Source organism: Sminthopsis crassicaudata, chromosome 2 (genome assembly GCF_048593235.1).
Source record: "Sminthopsis crassicaudata isolate SCR6 chromosome 2, ASM4859323v1, whole genome shotgun sequence".
Taxonomy (NCBI): Eukaryota; Metazoa; Chordata; class Mammalia; order Dasyuromorphia; family Dasyuridae; genus Sminthopsis; species Sminthopsis crassicaudata.
Genome location: NC_133618.1, coordinates 105,459,981 through 105,473,930, shown reverse-complemented (window position 1 = coordinate 105,473,930; position 13,950 = coordinate 105,459,981). Strand labels below are relative to the sequence as shown.

Sequence of the window (13,950 nt, the reverse complement as noted above, 5' to 3'; positions counted from 1 at the left end):
TCAAACTCTTCTCCCTCCTCTTGACAATCTAATCAACAATCCATCAAATTATGAGATCTCCTAATTTTCTTTCCTATGGCATTTACTCTATGTAGCTTTTACATATTTTGGCCAAGTCTTTGCCTTAAAGTCTCATTCATAATCTTAGCAGTAATATCAGCCTAGAATACAAGGCTGAATGGACAGTCATGACAGATATCTACATTGCTATTATTATTTGACCTTTATTTTCAAAGAAGACCAATGACATCCCAAAGAATGTCTTGAATTGCAGGGGAATTGGATTTAAGTGAAATAGAGTTGTACAAAGTCATCAAACTCCCTTTCAGAGACAAAGAAGTCCAATGGCAAAATAAAAGTCAGGATAAATAAAAATGGCCTTAATGCAGTGACCTTAGTATTTTCAGTGTCTTACCAAGCTTTAAGTGCTCCATAACACCTTCCTGACCATTGGAATAAATTGTTCCATTATTGTTATTGGCCCATTCCACTGGGGCAAGTCTTTGCATGATTGAGGTAGAACTCTTCCTGATTCACTGATATGAGACTTATTTACACTTGATCTTGTTTATTCTTTCTGCCAAGACAATTTACTGAGGTGTAGCCACAGTGCATGCTACAGTTTCTTGTAGTCACAGGTAAAAGTTGGGTGAAGATGGACACCAAAGATGGATAAGCAGCCCTGAACAGAGCTCAGCTAATCCTCACACCAGAGGTTTAATCCTCTCTAAAATCCCCATATGCCCCCAACGGGATAAGATGCCACAAAGTAGGTGGCAGTGCTTTAACTCTCTCTGTATTGTAAAGACCACTAGGACTTCTATATTTATCAAGGGCAGTGCTAATCTTCTTTCCTTTCATACAACATAGATGCCTAGGTAGCTCTTACTGCAGAATCTTGCAGAAGTGACTAGCTCTTTCCAAATCCCAGCCTACCCCTGCTTGTCTTTCTAACAAAGTAACCTACTTCCAGGCTCAATCTCCTCCTTTCCTTTAAGAAATGTGAGAAACCAAAGTTTTCGGCTACATCAGGTAGCTAAATGTTAGAAATTAGTGTATTCATTAACATATAGTTATACTAATTGTAAACTGTTTTAGGTCCCAAAATTTTTTTCATCTAAATTCAGAATGAACAATTTGAAGAGCCCTGTTCTAAACAAGTTTATAATATACTGATCACAATGAACAATGAATTATTTTCTCTTTTTAGGACTGTTATTTTTTTTTCCTTAGGATCATAGGTTTAAATTGGGACTTTTAGATTATCTAATTCCCCTGAATTTGAGAACTTGGAGTCAAGAAGCATTTCTTCCATTTATCATCTATATGATTTTGAGCAAGTTTTTTTTTTTTTTTTTAACTTTTCTGAATCTTAGTTTACTCATCTGTTAATAAAAGAAGAAGAAGGTGGTATGAGATGCCATAAAACTTCTTTGGGTTCTAAGGCTCATGATTCTTAGATACAGATATCAATCAAATACTATCCAAAAGTATGCTAAGAGACCTTAGTAGGAGTGCATTACCCATGAGTATGATCAGGAGAAATTTACTAGAAGAGTTAGTTATATGGATTTTAAAACCAAAGATAGCAATTCAACCAGAGAAAGAAGGAGGAAGAATATTATAGAGCCAGGTAATAGCATGAGTAAAGGTAAAGAGGCAGAAGAGTGCACAGTATAATCTGGATGACAAAATATAGGTCAGCTTGGCTTGAAAGCAGGGTACATGGAGGGAAGAATACCTTTGTATTTATACAAAAGTGATTTTGAGTTTTGAGGCATTTCTTTTTTATCTTATTAATGAAGTCAGGCAAACTATAGTGAGAGGGTTTTGAATGATGTTATTAGCTTTTTATAGTTCTTCTCTAGAGGAAAAAATTAACTTGGAGAATTTATACTCATTCTTGAAAGTGGCTGTCAGGCTTTTTAGTTCTATTACATATAGTCAGTGATAGAAATGATAGTGCACAGCATTCGGAATCACAAAGATCAGTTTTTGAATTCTACCACAGACACTTATTAGCTGCATGACCTATGTGTATAAACTTTGCAAACTTCAAAAAATTATATGTCCCTGAGCAAGCAGCACCTCACAGACCATTTGTATTGAGTCTTTGTTCATTGATGGAGATGGATTATTCTTTCAATTCTCCAAAATTACATGAGGGTCAGAGTTAACAACAGTTCAAAACAGAAGTCTTCAGCCTTCCAGATTAGAAAAAGAAGACCCAGGACTTCTTCAGGTTTTTGTACGTGACAAAGACTCTGACAAGAAACTGGCATGTAGATAAGATGACAATTTCTTTGTGTAGCTATCCCCAGCTTACTACATTAGAGGTCTCTCTCTGAGTTGAACTGAAAATTCTTGGTTCAGTGGAAGAGATGATTTACATGATGTATTATTTGGTTTATATTCTCATCAGTTTAACTTCATCATTTAAGTTTCTTTTTAGCTTGAATAAATGGGCTTATCTGCTATTTGTTGCATGTATTCATTGTATTTTGTGAGAAGAAAGTTAAGCTCTGGATATATAATTGTGAACATCCTTTCCTCATTAATACATAGCAATCCCAAGCTCAGCTTGAATCTAAAATTTATTTTCTCTAGTCTAACAATATCAGTTTTAGCAGATAGATATAATTCTAGTTCAATACCCTCTCTGTGAGGAGAATACAGTGGCCAGCCTCCCACCCCAAGCAGGAATAAACATCTCCTTTGGAGAGGATTAGACAAGGAGACCCTTAGAGATATTCTTACCCCCATACAAGTCACATCTACAGAGATATCTGTACATGGTTAAAAACATAACATATATATCTTATAGCTACTACTATTATAACAAAATAACAAAATTACCACTATTTTAGTGTTGACTTCTTACTTCCTCTTTCACATTATAAGAAAACATTGGTATTGTATTGTACCTTAGTATATTGTATTAAATGTATTCATTAATAATTCATTCAAAAAAATCAGTAATTGTCTACTCTTTGGAAAATGTCCAATAAAATACTATAGACAATTCTTGCCTTATGCAAATTCATATTTCACAAATTTGACTTTACATAAAGAATTCTATAATTTATATTCCAAAAAAATTCCAAAACACACCAATCTTTCTTTCTCTCTGCTCCTGCCCCTCTGCTCTGCATGCCCTATCTTCCCCCACCCCCCAAAAAAAATCTAAACCAACTCTTTAAGTGAAACCAAAAGAATAAATACTAATGGATTGAGGCTTGGCTTAAGATCTCCATTGCAGAAAAAGAAACTTCCCTTGTGTCTGGTCCCACTGAGCCTGTATCTGGTCTGCCCTCTCCTATCTATCTCTGTCTGGCTCCCATGTGTTTGTCCCTCTCTTCTATCTTATTCTTCTTAGCTCTGTCCAAGCCTGTCTGTGACGGGCCCTGGGCCTTTGTATTCCTCCCCTTGTTCTCATTTCTCTTTATCTGGCTCTAACATATTCTTGAACTCTGTGCTGGCCCCCTCATTCCATGGAGTGATGGTCCTTTTCCTGCTTCCTCTTCTTCTTCCCCAAGTGCTGAGTCAAATTCATCTCTTTACACAGAGGTCTGTGGAATGTTCCATTTATAGAAAGAGAAAGGTTGATATTCTAATATAGTTGAGTCGGTAGGTAGATAGTCCTTTGTTCTCTAAAGCTATTCCAAGGAAGTAAAAACTTTGGCAGGAATGAAAAATCTAGAAATGGTTCAAAGAATATCAGATAACTTGAAAATTGAAAGGGACTTCAGTAGACACACCATAAACAAAAGGAATTCAAATATAACATATTTAATATATTATTGTCTAGCCTCTGCCTGAAGACCTCCAAGGAAGTGAAATGTACCACCTCTTGAGGTATTTCTTTTTTTTTTTAATTTTTAAAATTTTTATTAATTTTATAATTATAACTTTTTTTGACAATACATATGCATGGGTAATTTTTTACAACATTATCCCTTGCATTCACTTCCCTCTACCCCCTCCCCTAGATGGGAGGCAGTCCCATACATGTTAAAAGTGTTATAGTGTATCCTAGATACAATATGTGTGCAGAACCGAATTTCTTGTTGCACAGGAAGAATTGGATTCAGAAGGTAAAAATAACCAGAGAAGAAAAACAAAAATGCAAACAGTTCACACTCATTCCCCAGTGTTTCTTCTCTGGGTGTAGCTGATTCTGTCCATCAATTGGAACTGAATTAGATTTTCTCTTTGTCGCAGATATCCACTTCCATCAGAATACATCCTCATACAGTATTATTGTTGAAGTATATAATGGTCTCCTGGTTCTGCTCATTTCATTTCATTTCAAGCATTCAATCATATAAGTTCATGTAAGTCTCTCCAATCCTCTCTGTATTCATCCTAATGGTCATTTCTTATAGAACAATAATATTCTGTAGCATTCATAAACCATAATTTACCTAACCATTCTCCAATTGATGGGCATCCATTCATTTTCCAGTTTTTAGCCACTACAAAAAGGGCTCTACAAACATTTTGGCACATACAGGTCCCTTTCCCTTCTTAAGTATTTTTTTGGAATATAAACCCAGTAATATGTACTGCTGGATCAAAGAGTTTGCATAGTTTGATAACTTTTTGGGCATAATTCCAGATTGCTCTCCAGAATGGTTGGATTCTTTCACAATCCACCAACAATGCATCAGTGTCCCAGCTTTCCTGCATCCCCTCCAACATTCATCATTATTTATTCGTGTCATCTTAGCCAATCTAACAGGTATGTAGTGGTATGTCAGAGTTGTCTTAATTTGTATTTCTCTGATCAATAGTGATTTGGAACACTCTTTCATATGAGTAGAAATAGTTTCAACTTCATCATCTGAAAATTGTCTGTTCATATTGTTTGACCATTTATCAATTGGAGAATGGCTTGATTTCTTATAAATTAGAGTCAGTTCTCTATATATTTTGGAAATGAGGCCTTTATCAGAACCTTTAACTGTAAAAATATTTTCCCAGTTTGTTACTTCCCTTCTAATCTTGTTTGCATTAGTTTTGTTTATACAAAAGCTCTTTTAATTTAACGTAATCAAAATTTTCTATTTTGTGATCAATAATGATCTCTAGTTCTCCTTTGGTTACAAATTCCTTCCTCCTCCACAAGTCTGAGAGGTAAACTATCCTATGTTCTTGAGGTATTTCTCTTTAAGGATAGCTTTAATTGTTAGGAAGTTTTTCTTTATATTAAGCTTAAATTAGTTTTAATTTATCATTTCTATCCATTACTCCTTATTCTGTCTTATAGGGAAAACTAGAAAAATCTTATCTCTCTTCTACATGAGTCCTTCAAATATTTGAAGACAGATGTCACTTTTCCCTTCCCCTTCTTCAAGCTAACTATGCCCAATTCTTTCAACTATTCCTCATATGACATGGTTTCAAGGTCCTTTATTATCATTGTTACCTTTTTCTCCATTTTATCAATATATCTTCTTAAACCATGACACCTAAAACTGAGCATAGTATCCACATGAGGTCTGATAAGGGCAGAGTACATATGGACTATTATCTCCCCATTCCTCTTAAGTATATATCTCTTCCAAAGCACCTTCAGAACATATTTGATTTTTTGACTGTCATATCACATTGATAACATATTAAGCTCAAAAGAATTTTTTTTCCCAGAACAGCTACTTTGTAAATATGTCTTACCCATCTTGTAACTATATAATTAATTTGCTGAACCAAAATGTGAGACTTCAACTCAATTTAATCTTTATTAAATTAAGCCTAATACACTAATCTGTCAAAATGCTTTGCACTATCATTCATTTTGTTAGCTATCCCTGACAGTTTGTGCTCTTTTATTTAAATTTTGGCCCCCAGTGAGTTGAATATCTGGCATCTGAGGGACAGATTAGCTAAGTTTGGAGAGATAAAGTTGGCATACTTACCAAGTTCTCAGATGACACAAAGCCATGAGAGATAGAAAAAATACTACATGACAAAATTGGAAATCCAAATGTTCTCAGTAGATTAGAATGCTGGGCCAAATTTAACAAGTCCAAATGCAATAAAGATAAATGTAAATCCTTTAACTTGAGTTCAGATTAATTTTAGGGGTATGTGATGAAGAAGAAAAATAGAAAACAGTTTATATGAAGAAGATTGAGGTATTTAACTGGATTATAAACCCAATAGAAGATTCAAAACCTTGGTCTTATTATTATATTCCCTCATCCTGTATATCCAATCATTGGTCAAATACTCTCAAATATAACTCTTTTTACTCATCCAGGTACCACCTTATTTCAGTCCTCCAGCACTTCCCAACTAGATTACTATAGCTACTAGTTGGTCTCACTACATCAAGGTTTACACTATAACAGTCTATCTTATCCATTGTTGTCATGTCATTCCCCAATTTATTCAATGCCAGTTGTTTCCTATTGCAGCTAAGGTAAAATCAAAACTGTTTTATTTGGCCTTTAAAGCCCTTCTCAACCTGGTTTCAATCTATTTTTCTAGTCCCATTCTGTACACATTTTATGATTTGACCAAATTTCCTTTTTTCTATTTCTTACATATAGCAGTGTGAGGAATTAACAAAGTGAAGATATTCTCATGGGAATGTAGCCTTAAACTATACTTTAATTGTGATTTGAGACTTTATAATAACAAATAGAGTTGTAGCTAAAACTTGCAGGTGATTGTCCCCTCCTGTTTCTCACTACCTCTTAGTTAGCAGTTAAGTACTTCTTTTAAAGGTGATAGATGGCTTTGAAACCTATATCTGCTTATATATCAGTTCTCTAGGGAAACTTAAATTAAGAGTTTATTATTATTGACTTGTATTCTTTTATTTCTGGGTTAGATTTCCAGGATTAGAATGTAAGCCTCGACTCCCCCAAAACAATGGGAGAAAAGGCCAGCCTGGGGAATGGAAGTTTCAGAGGCTTCTGTGTTCAGAGACCTATTTAATCTTGTTTCCCAGTTTATGCTTTGCACTACCTCCAATGACAAACACCTTGTCAGATTTTTCTTGAGAGATCATAATAAACTCCTTTTTGCTTTTTCTTACTCTGAGAGTCTCTGATTGTTTTTGTGGACAATACTGTTCCAAACAGCAGTCTATTTTCTATTTTCCTGGTCCATCTTCCATAAGTGGAATTCATTTCCTACTCACTTCTACCTCACAGAATCTTTCTTTTTTTGAAATATCTTTTGAGACACAGCTTAAATATCACCTTCTTCATAAAGCCTTATCTAATCCCTCCTACTGCCCATGCACACTGGTCTAAACCACCTTATATTTAGTTTCTTTGTATTTATAAATAAAATAAATAAAAAAATACTAAGTTTCCCCCCCCAAAAAAATTATTAAAATAGGCACACCCTTTTATCTGGCCATATAATCAGGAGGCCAATAACCAAAAGAGGTCAAAGAAAGAGAAAGAGTCTCATTATATTAAAATATTTGGAACAGCTTTTTTCATTGTAGTCAAAATTGAGAACTAAGGAAATGTCTTTCTACTGGGAAATGGATAAACAAATTTTGATAAATTGAAATAATGGAATATTGTTGTCCTATAAGAAATATGAATAAACTAATGGCAAACAAAATGAACAGAATTAGAACAATTCTAATAAGATTACAGAGGAAAAGCCTTCAAAAGAATTTAGAGCTCTGATGTATATAAGGATATAGGATATAAGGAAAAGGATATAAATCATGCATCAAAAGCATAAAGGTGAAACATGCTATCCAGTTGCTGAAAGGGAAATCATAATCTTAGAAAGCAGAAAGTGATGTATATTTTTGGATATAGCTAATGTGAGAATTTGTTTTACCAGAGTATTTATTAAGGACTATATTTTAAATTTTGCAAAAATAAAAAAAAATAATGTCTAATATAGGGTAATAGGAATGTGAGGAACAGATACATTTCAAATGCTTATTACTTGAGAAATAAAAAAGTGATATGCTTTATGTATCTTTGTATGTTTCCAGTGGCTAGCATAGTACTATGGACTACTTATATTTTGTGATCTTGTAATGGGGAAACTCAGAGAAACTGAGGCAAGGCAGAAATTGGGTTTTAATCTTTTAATGTGGAGAGTTTAGACTAACTGACAAAATGGAACTCTGTAATGTGCTGTTGTCTCCAGAGACTGCCGATCGCTTTCTGGTCTAGAGGAGAGACTTCTTCCTCCAGAGAACCGCCTCAAGTCTGGCCTACAGCAGAGACTCTTCTTTCCTCCAGAGAGCTGCCTCAAGTCTGGTCTAGCCAAGACACTCTCTATCTCTCTAGGGCCCCCCCTTTTTTATCCTCCCAGAGAATGGGCGTGGGATAACACAAGGGCTTCTGGGGAAAATTACTTCAACCAATGAACTTGCTCCTCCTAAGCATGCAAGCTCTACCCCCAGGAGTTCACAAGTAAAACTCCCAGTAAAGGCTGGAACTAGAAAATTGTTAAGTACCAACTTAGCACTTAGTAAGAACCTAACATCTCCCCCTTTCTTTTGATTTAGAACATAGGGTGGTCATGCCCTTGAAACATAAATCCATCAATATGGGAGGCATTACACATAATTACATAGATTAAACAAACACATACTAACATAGTAACATAATACATGCTAGAAATATGTAACAAATAACATGATCAAATAATCATAAGTTGAGAATTTATAAATGTCCATAAGTCCATTGTCCATTAGTCTCATCTTGTGTTAGGAAGTCCAATGATTCCTGCTGGTTTTAAAGTTCTTTAACAGTCTTCTTATTAGCCATGCCTTTTCAGTGTCAGATGTTTCTTAGATCTTCTCCTTTGTTTTGAGGTCTTTCTCTTTTTCTGTCTCTGTCCGATGGATAAGGCAAATACGACTCGTTGGCACCCATCTGATTCCTTCTCCATCTGAAGAAATACAAGCAAACCCTCTCTCCCAGGCAGTTAACCTAATTACCTTCTATTTACCGCTTTCTAAATCTCTTCTCATCATCTAGCAATTACATTTGAGTTGTTTGCACTGGACACAGCCATGTTGGTTTAAAAGGCCTGTATTCTCCCCAAGTGTAATCCATTTTTGCAATCTGATTGCCTTTTGGCTCACTTATCAGGTAATCCCTTTCTGCCATGTGATTGCTTTTCTGCTGGTTGATCAAATCAGAATCCTGACCTTCTAAAGGCTCTTTGGGTATAACATCAGCTGCCATCATGCCCCAAGTCTTTTTTGCCTGGGGCCCTGGACCTGGGCCCCTCATCCCGTTTCCCTGAATTAGTCTACACTCTGATGCCCAATGGAGTCCTCTGTTGCATTTTGGACATGGGGTTTTAGGTCTTCTTTCACCCTGTATTCTCACTGTATCTCCATCTACACTGAGCTCTTAGATGTCCAATTTTTCCACATTGAAAACATCGCCGAGTTTCTCTAGAAGTCCCTTGCCAGGAGGGACCCTGTCTTTCCACGTTCATCATAGTCCGGGTGTAAAAAGCATTTGTTCCCACTGTAGCACAGCGTCTTATGATCTCCTCTAAGGAGCATCTTTGTCTAATCCCCATATAATTCTTTTGCAAATCGCATTGGCATTTTCCTTAGCCAGATGTCTGGTAATTATTTCTGTAGCTGCATTTTCTCCAATAGTTCTTTTGACAGCAGTTTGCAAATGTCCCACAAAATCTGCAAAAGGTTCATTTTAGTGAAAGCCTCTCCCCGATCTTTCTGTCCAGGGAGAACACCCCAAGCTTTTATTGCAGCCTTAGCAATTTACTCATATATTGTCATGGTATAATTAATCTGTTCTGAATTCTCTCTATACCGACCTTCACCAGCTAAGTACTCAAAAGTGAATTTTGTGTTAACTCCTATTTTCAAATTGCATCTGACTTGAATTTTACATAATTCATGAAACTCCGTAAGCCATAACAAATTTTCTCCAGGTTCTAGACATGTCCTTGCTATGGATTTCCAATCATTCGGGGTTGAGACTTCATAAAACAAACCATCTAGTAACACTTTAACATAAGCTGATGTAGCCCCATAAAGGGTACAACCTTTTTTCAAATCTTTAATTTTATTCAAATCTAAAGGTGCATATCTTCTCCTTTTTTGACCTACAGAGTCAATATCTTCAATCACAGGATATGCATGTATAAAATCACTTATATCCTGTCCTTCTCTCTTAGCTTTAACCAAAGATTTTTCTAATCTTGTCATAGGCTTAGGCTGCTTCACAGGCGATTCTGTTTGTGTTTCTGCCTCTTCCCCTCCTCCTCCTTGCTCCACCCCTGAAGGGTTAATTGAGGGAGGAGATGGGAAATGCTCCTGTTGGTCAGAATTGTACTTAACTTCATTGTTATCTGGTTCATCCTTTTCACCTAGTTTAGTTGACACCTCCCCATTTTGCTCCTTCTTCTCTTCCTTTAGAATAGCATTTTTTAAAGCCATTTGGATTAAATTGTAGGTATGAAGTGCATCTTTGGAAATTGAGTTTGGTCTGGAATTGTAGTGTTCACCTAATTGCTTTCCTACTAATTCCCATTCATCTGGATCCAATTCTTCTTCCAGGGAAAAACAAGGACATATGACCTTCACAGTTTTAAAAGTTCAGTAATTTCCTCCAAAATTATAATCAATCCTTGGCTTTTCATAACCTTGATGATGTTCTCTAAACATTTTCCTTGAACAGAAGGTGTTTGCCCCATTTCACTATAAGAGATTGCTGGTTTAGCCCTTAACAAGTTAAGTTCCTTATTTATCTATTAGAACTCTCACTTAATCTTTAACAAAGATTCCTTGTTGCTCACGGTTCTGGGTCAGAGAGACTGAGATCTGGATCGGAGCCTTTTCCACTGGAATCAGGATAGTGCCTGTCCCTGTTCAGGCGCCAAATTGCAATGGTCCAGTCTAGCTCCTCTGAAGGGCTCAGAATAAGTCCTTAAATGCAAAGGTCTGATTTAGCTCCTCTGAAGGGCTCAGAATAAGTCCTTGTCAGGATAAGCAAAAGTCCTTGCCCCACATCGTGGACGCCAATATGTAATGTGCTGTTGTCTCCAGAGACTGCCGATCGCTCTCTGGTCTAGAGGAGAGACTTCTTCCTCCAGAGAGCCGCCTCAAGTCTGGCCTAGAGCAGAGACTCTCTATCTCTGAAGTGCCGCTCTCTTTTATCCTCCTAGAGAATGGGCGTGGGATAACACAAGGGCTTTTGGGGAAAATTACTTCAACCAATGAACTTGCTCCTCCTAAGCATGCAAACTCCATCCCCAGGAGTTCACAAGTAAAACTCCCAGTAAAGGCCGGAACTAGAGAATTGTTAAGTACCGACTTAGCACTTAGTAAGAACCTAACAGAATTCATGTTCAAAATTATTCACCTCAAGGAACTGAAGCAGGGAATTTTTATAGGGTTTTAGCTAAAACAGGGATATATAACCCAAATATGCAATTTTACGGGGGAAACAAAAGGCAGATAAGAGGGGTGAGGACACTGGTTGGGCAGACAAGCCATAATTCCAGGAAAGAATCATAATTTAATCCTCACAGGATAAGGCCAAGATAAGAAGGACAGGGGCCAGCTAGGTGAGGGACAATACTCAAAAGGAGAGGGAATTATCCCAGCAAAGATTGAAATAAAGCAACTGGAGTTTATGACTCAATGACACAATGTCAAAGATTTTCCTGACTCAATCCTTCAAGTCCTAATAACAAGGAAGAGTGTGTGTATGGCCATGATAATTTTATTCAGGGCATAACAATTCAAGGCATAACAATCTCACCACCTCAGAGTATGTACTTCATACTCTTCATACTTCATACATAGAATAAGCACTATCCTATCTAAAACAAACAGCAAGCAGCATTTGTAATAGGGAGAAGATTGATGCATTTCCAATAAGATCAAGGATAAAATAAGGATACCCATTGTCACCACTATTATGGTACTAGAAATGTTCGTTTTAGCAATAAGAAAATAAAAATAAATAAATAAATAAATGAATGAATTAGAATAGGCAATGAGGAAATAAAACTATCTCTCTTTACAGATGATGTGATGATATACTTAGAAAATCCTAGAAAATCATCCAAAAATCTACTGGAAACAATTCACAGCTGTAGCAAAATTGCAGGATATAAATAAACCCACACAAATCATCTGCATTTCTATATATTACTGACAAAGCCCAGTAGCAAAAGATAAAAAGAGGAAATTCTGTTTAAAATTATTGTAGACAAAATAAAATACGTGGGGGTGTACCTGCCAAGACAAACCCAGGAATTTCATGAACACACTTACAAAATACTTCTCACACACAAAAAAGGAACATCTAAACAGCTAGAAATATATCAATTGCTCATGGCTAGGCTAAGCTAATGTAATAAAAAATGACAATTATGCCTAAATTCGTCTACTTGTTCAGTGCCATATCAATCAAACTGCCAAAAAATTTTGTAGAACTAGAAAACATAATTTAAAAATTCATCTAGAAGAATAAAAGGTCAAGAATATTAAGGGAATTAATGAAAAATAACAATAAAAAGAATAGGGGCTTAGCAGTAACATATCTAAAGCTATATTATAAAACAGCAGTCATCAAAACCATTTGGTCTGAGCTCAGAAATAGAGTTGTAGATCAATGGAATATGTTAGCTACATAGGACACAATAATCAATACTTATAGTAATATAGTATTTGATAAACCCCCAAACTATAGCTTCTGGGATAAGAACTCACTATTTAACAAAAATTCCTGAGGAAAGTGAAAAATAATATGTCAGAAACTCAGCATAGACTTATATCTCCTACCCCATACCAAAATAAAGTCAAAATGGGTAATGATCTGGGCATAAAGTGTGATATCATGAGCATATTAGGAGGATAATGGATAATTTACCTATTAGATCTTTGGAAAAGGGAAGAATTTATGATCAAAAAAGAACTAGAGAGCATTATGAAAGGCAAAACAGACAACTTTGAACTTTCCAACTCTCATTTCTTAATGCTTCTATCTTTTTTTTTTTTTTTTTTTTTTTTTTTTGGTACTTCAAGTCTAAGAAATGGTAGCTCTGATCCTTTTATTTTTCTTTCAATTAATGATTAATAAAATTTTGTTTAGATTACCTAAAATGGGGTCCTCCATGTGATAGAAGCTGAGCATCTGCTTCTAGAAGACTGGAGGTCTAACATATGCCTAACATATTCTGAGTAACCCTAATTTATGTGATTGGAAATAGTGTTTTTCCATTGTCTGAATGAGTAGTCAGTATCTAAAACAGGCTGAGCATTATTGAATCTTTTTTGCCTACATTTGTATCTGAAGGTAAAGGATTCCTTCACTCACAGCAACTCATAACATCTGGTAAGGAGTACAACTAGTGGATCGAATGCTTCCTTTTCCCTTCTTTAGATCATGTGACCTTGAGAAATGAATCTGTGACTTTGGTCCTTTCATTTGTGCTTTTCTATTTTTGGTGTGTGAGTGGAATGTGAACCATTGAGTCAAGGAATCCAAGACTGAGTGATGGAGCTAGCCCAACAAGGAAATTTGAGTTAAAAGAGTCAATCCCAGTACAATTTTGAATTTGAACTTGGTTATACTAATGCTGTGCAGGAACTGAGCTAAATTATAAACTTGATCCCCCTTCTCTACTCAGTCACCAGGTGATAAAGAAGGAGAATTTATGTTTCAGAGCTATTGGGGAAAATGTTGGTTTGTTTTGTTTTTGCTAATATCCCTTTATAAAAACTAATCTGATGCCAAATGGTAATCCAAAATTAGTGTGTTGACTACTGGGTTCCTAAACAGAGGAATAAAATCAATAGAAGTTAAAGGCAAAGACAAAAAGAACTCAGTTGCCTTAGGATACTAGAAAATGTTTTAGAGGAAATAAAATAAACCCCATGACCTTCAAGCAATCAATCCAGAGTCAACTTATGTTACACTTCTACCCAATCTTTCACCAAATTCTTTTTTTTTTTTTTTTTTT

At 35.7% G+C, this 13,950-nt stretch overlaps 1 pseudogene; it reads right to left on the bottom strand.

Annotated features, from left to right (window-relative positions):
• Nucleotides 1-748: 748 nt before the first annotated feature.
• On the bottom strand, nucleotides 749-868 carry LOC141559290 (U6atac minor spliceosomal RNA; annotated as a pseudogene).
• Nucleotides 869-13,950: the final 13,082 nt, after the last annotated feature.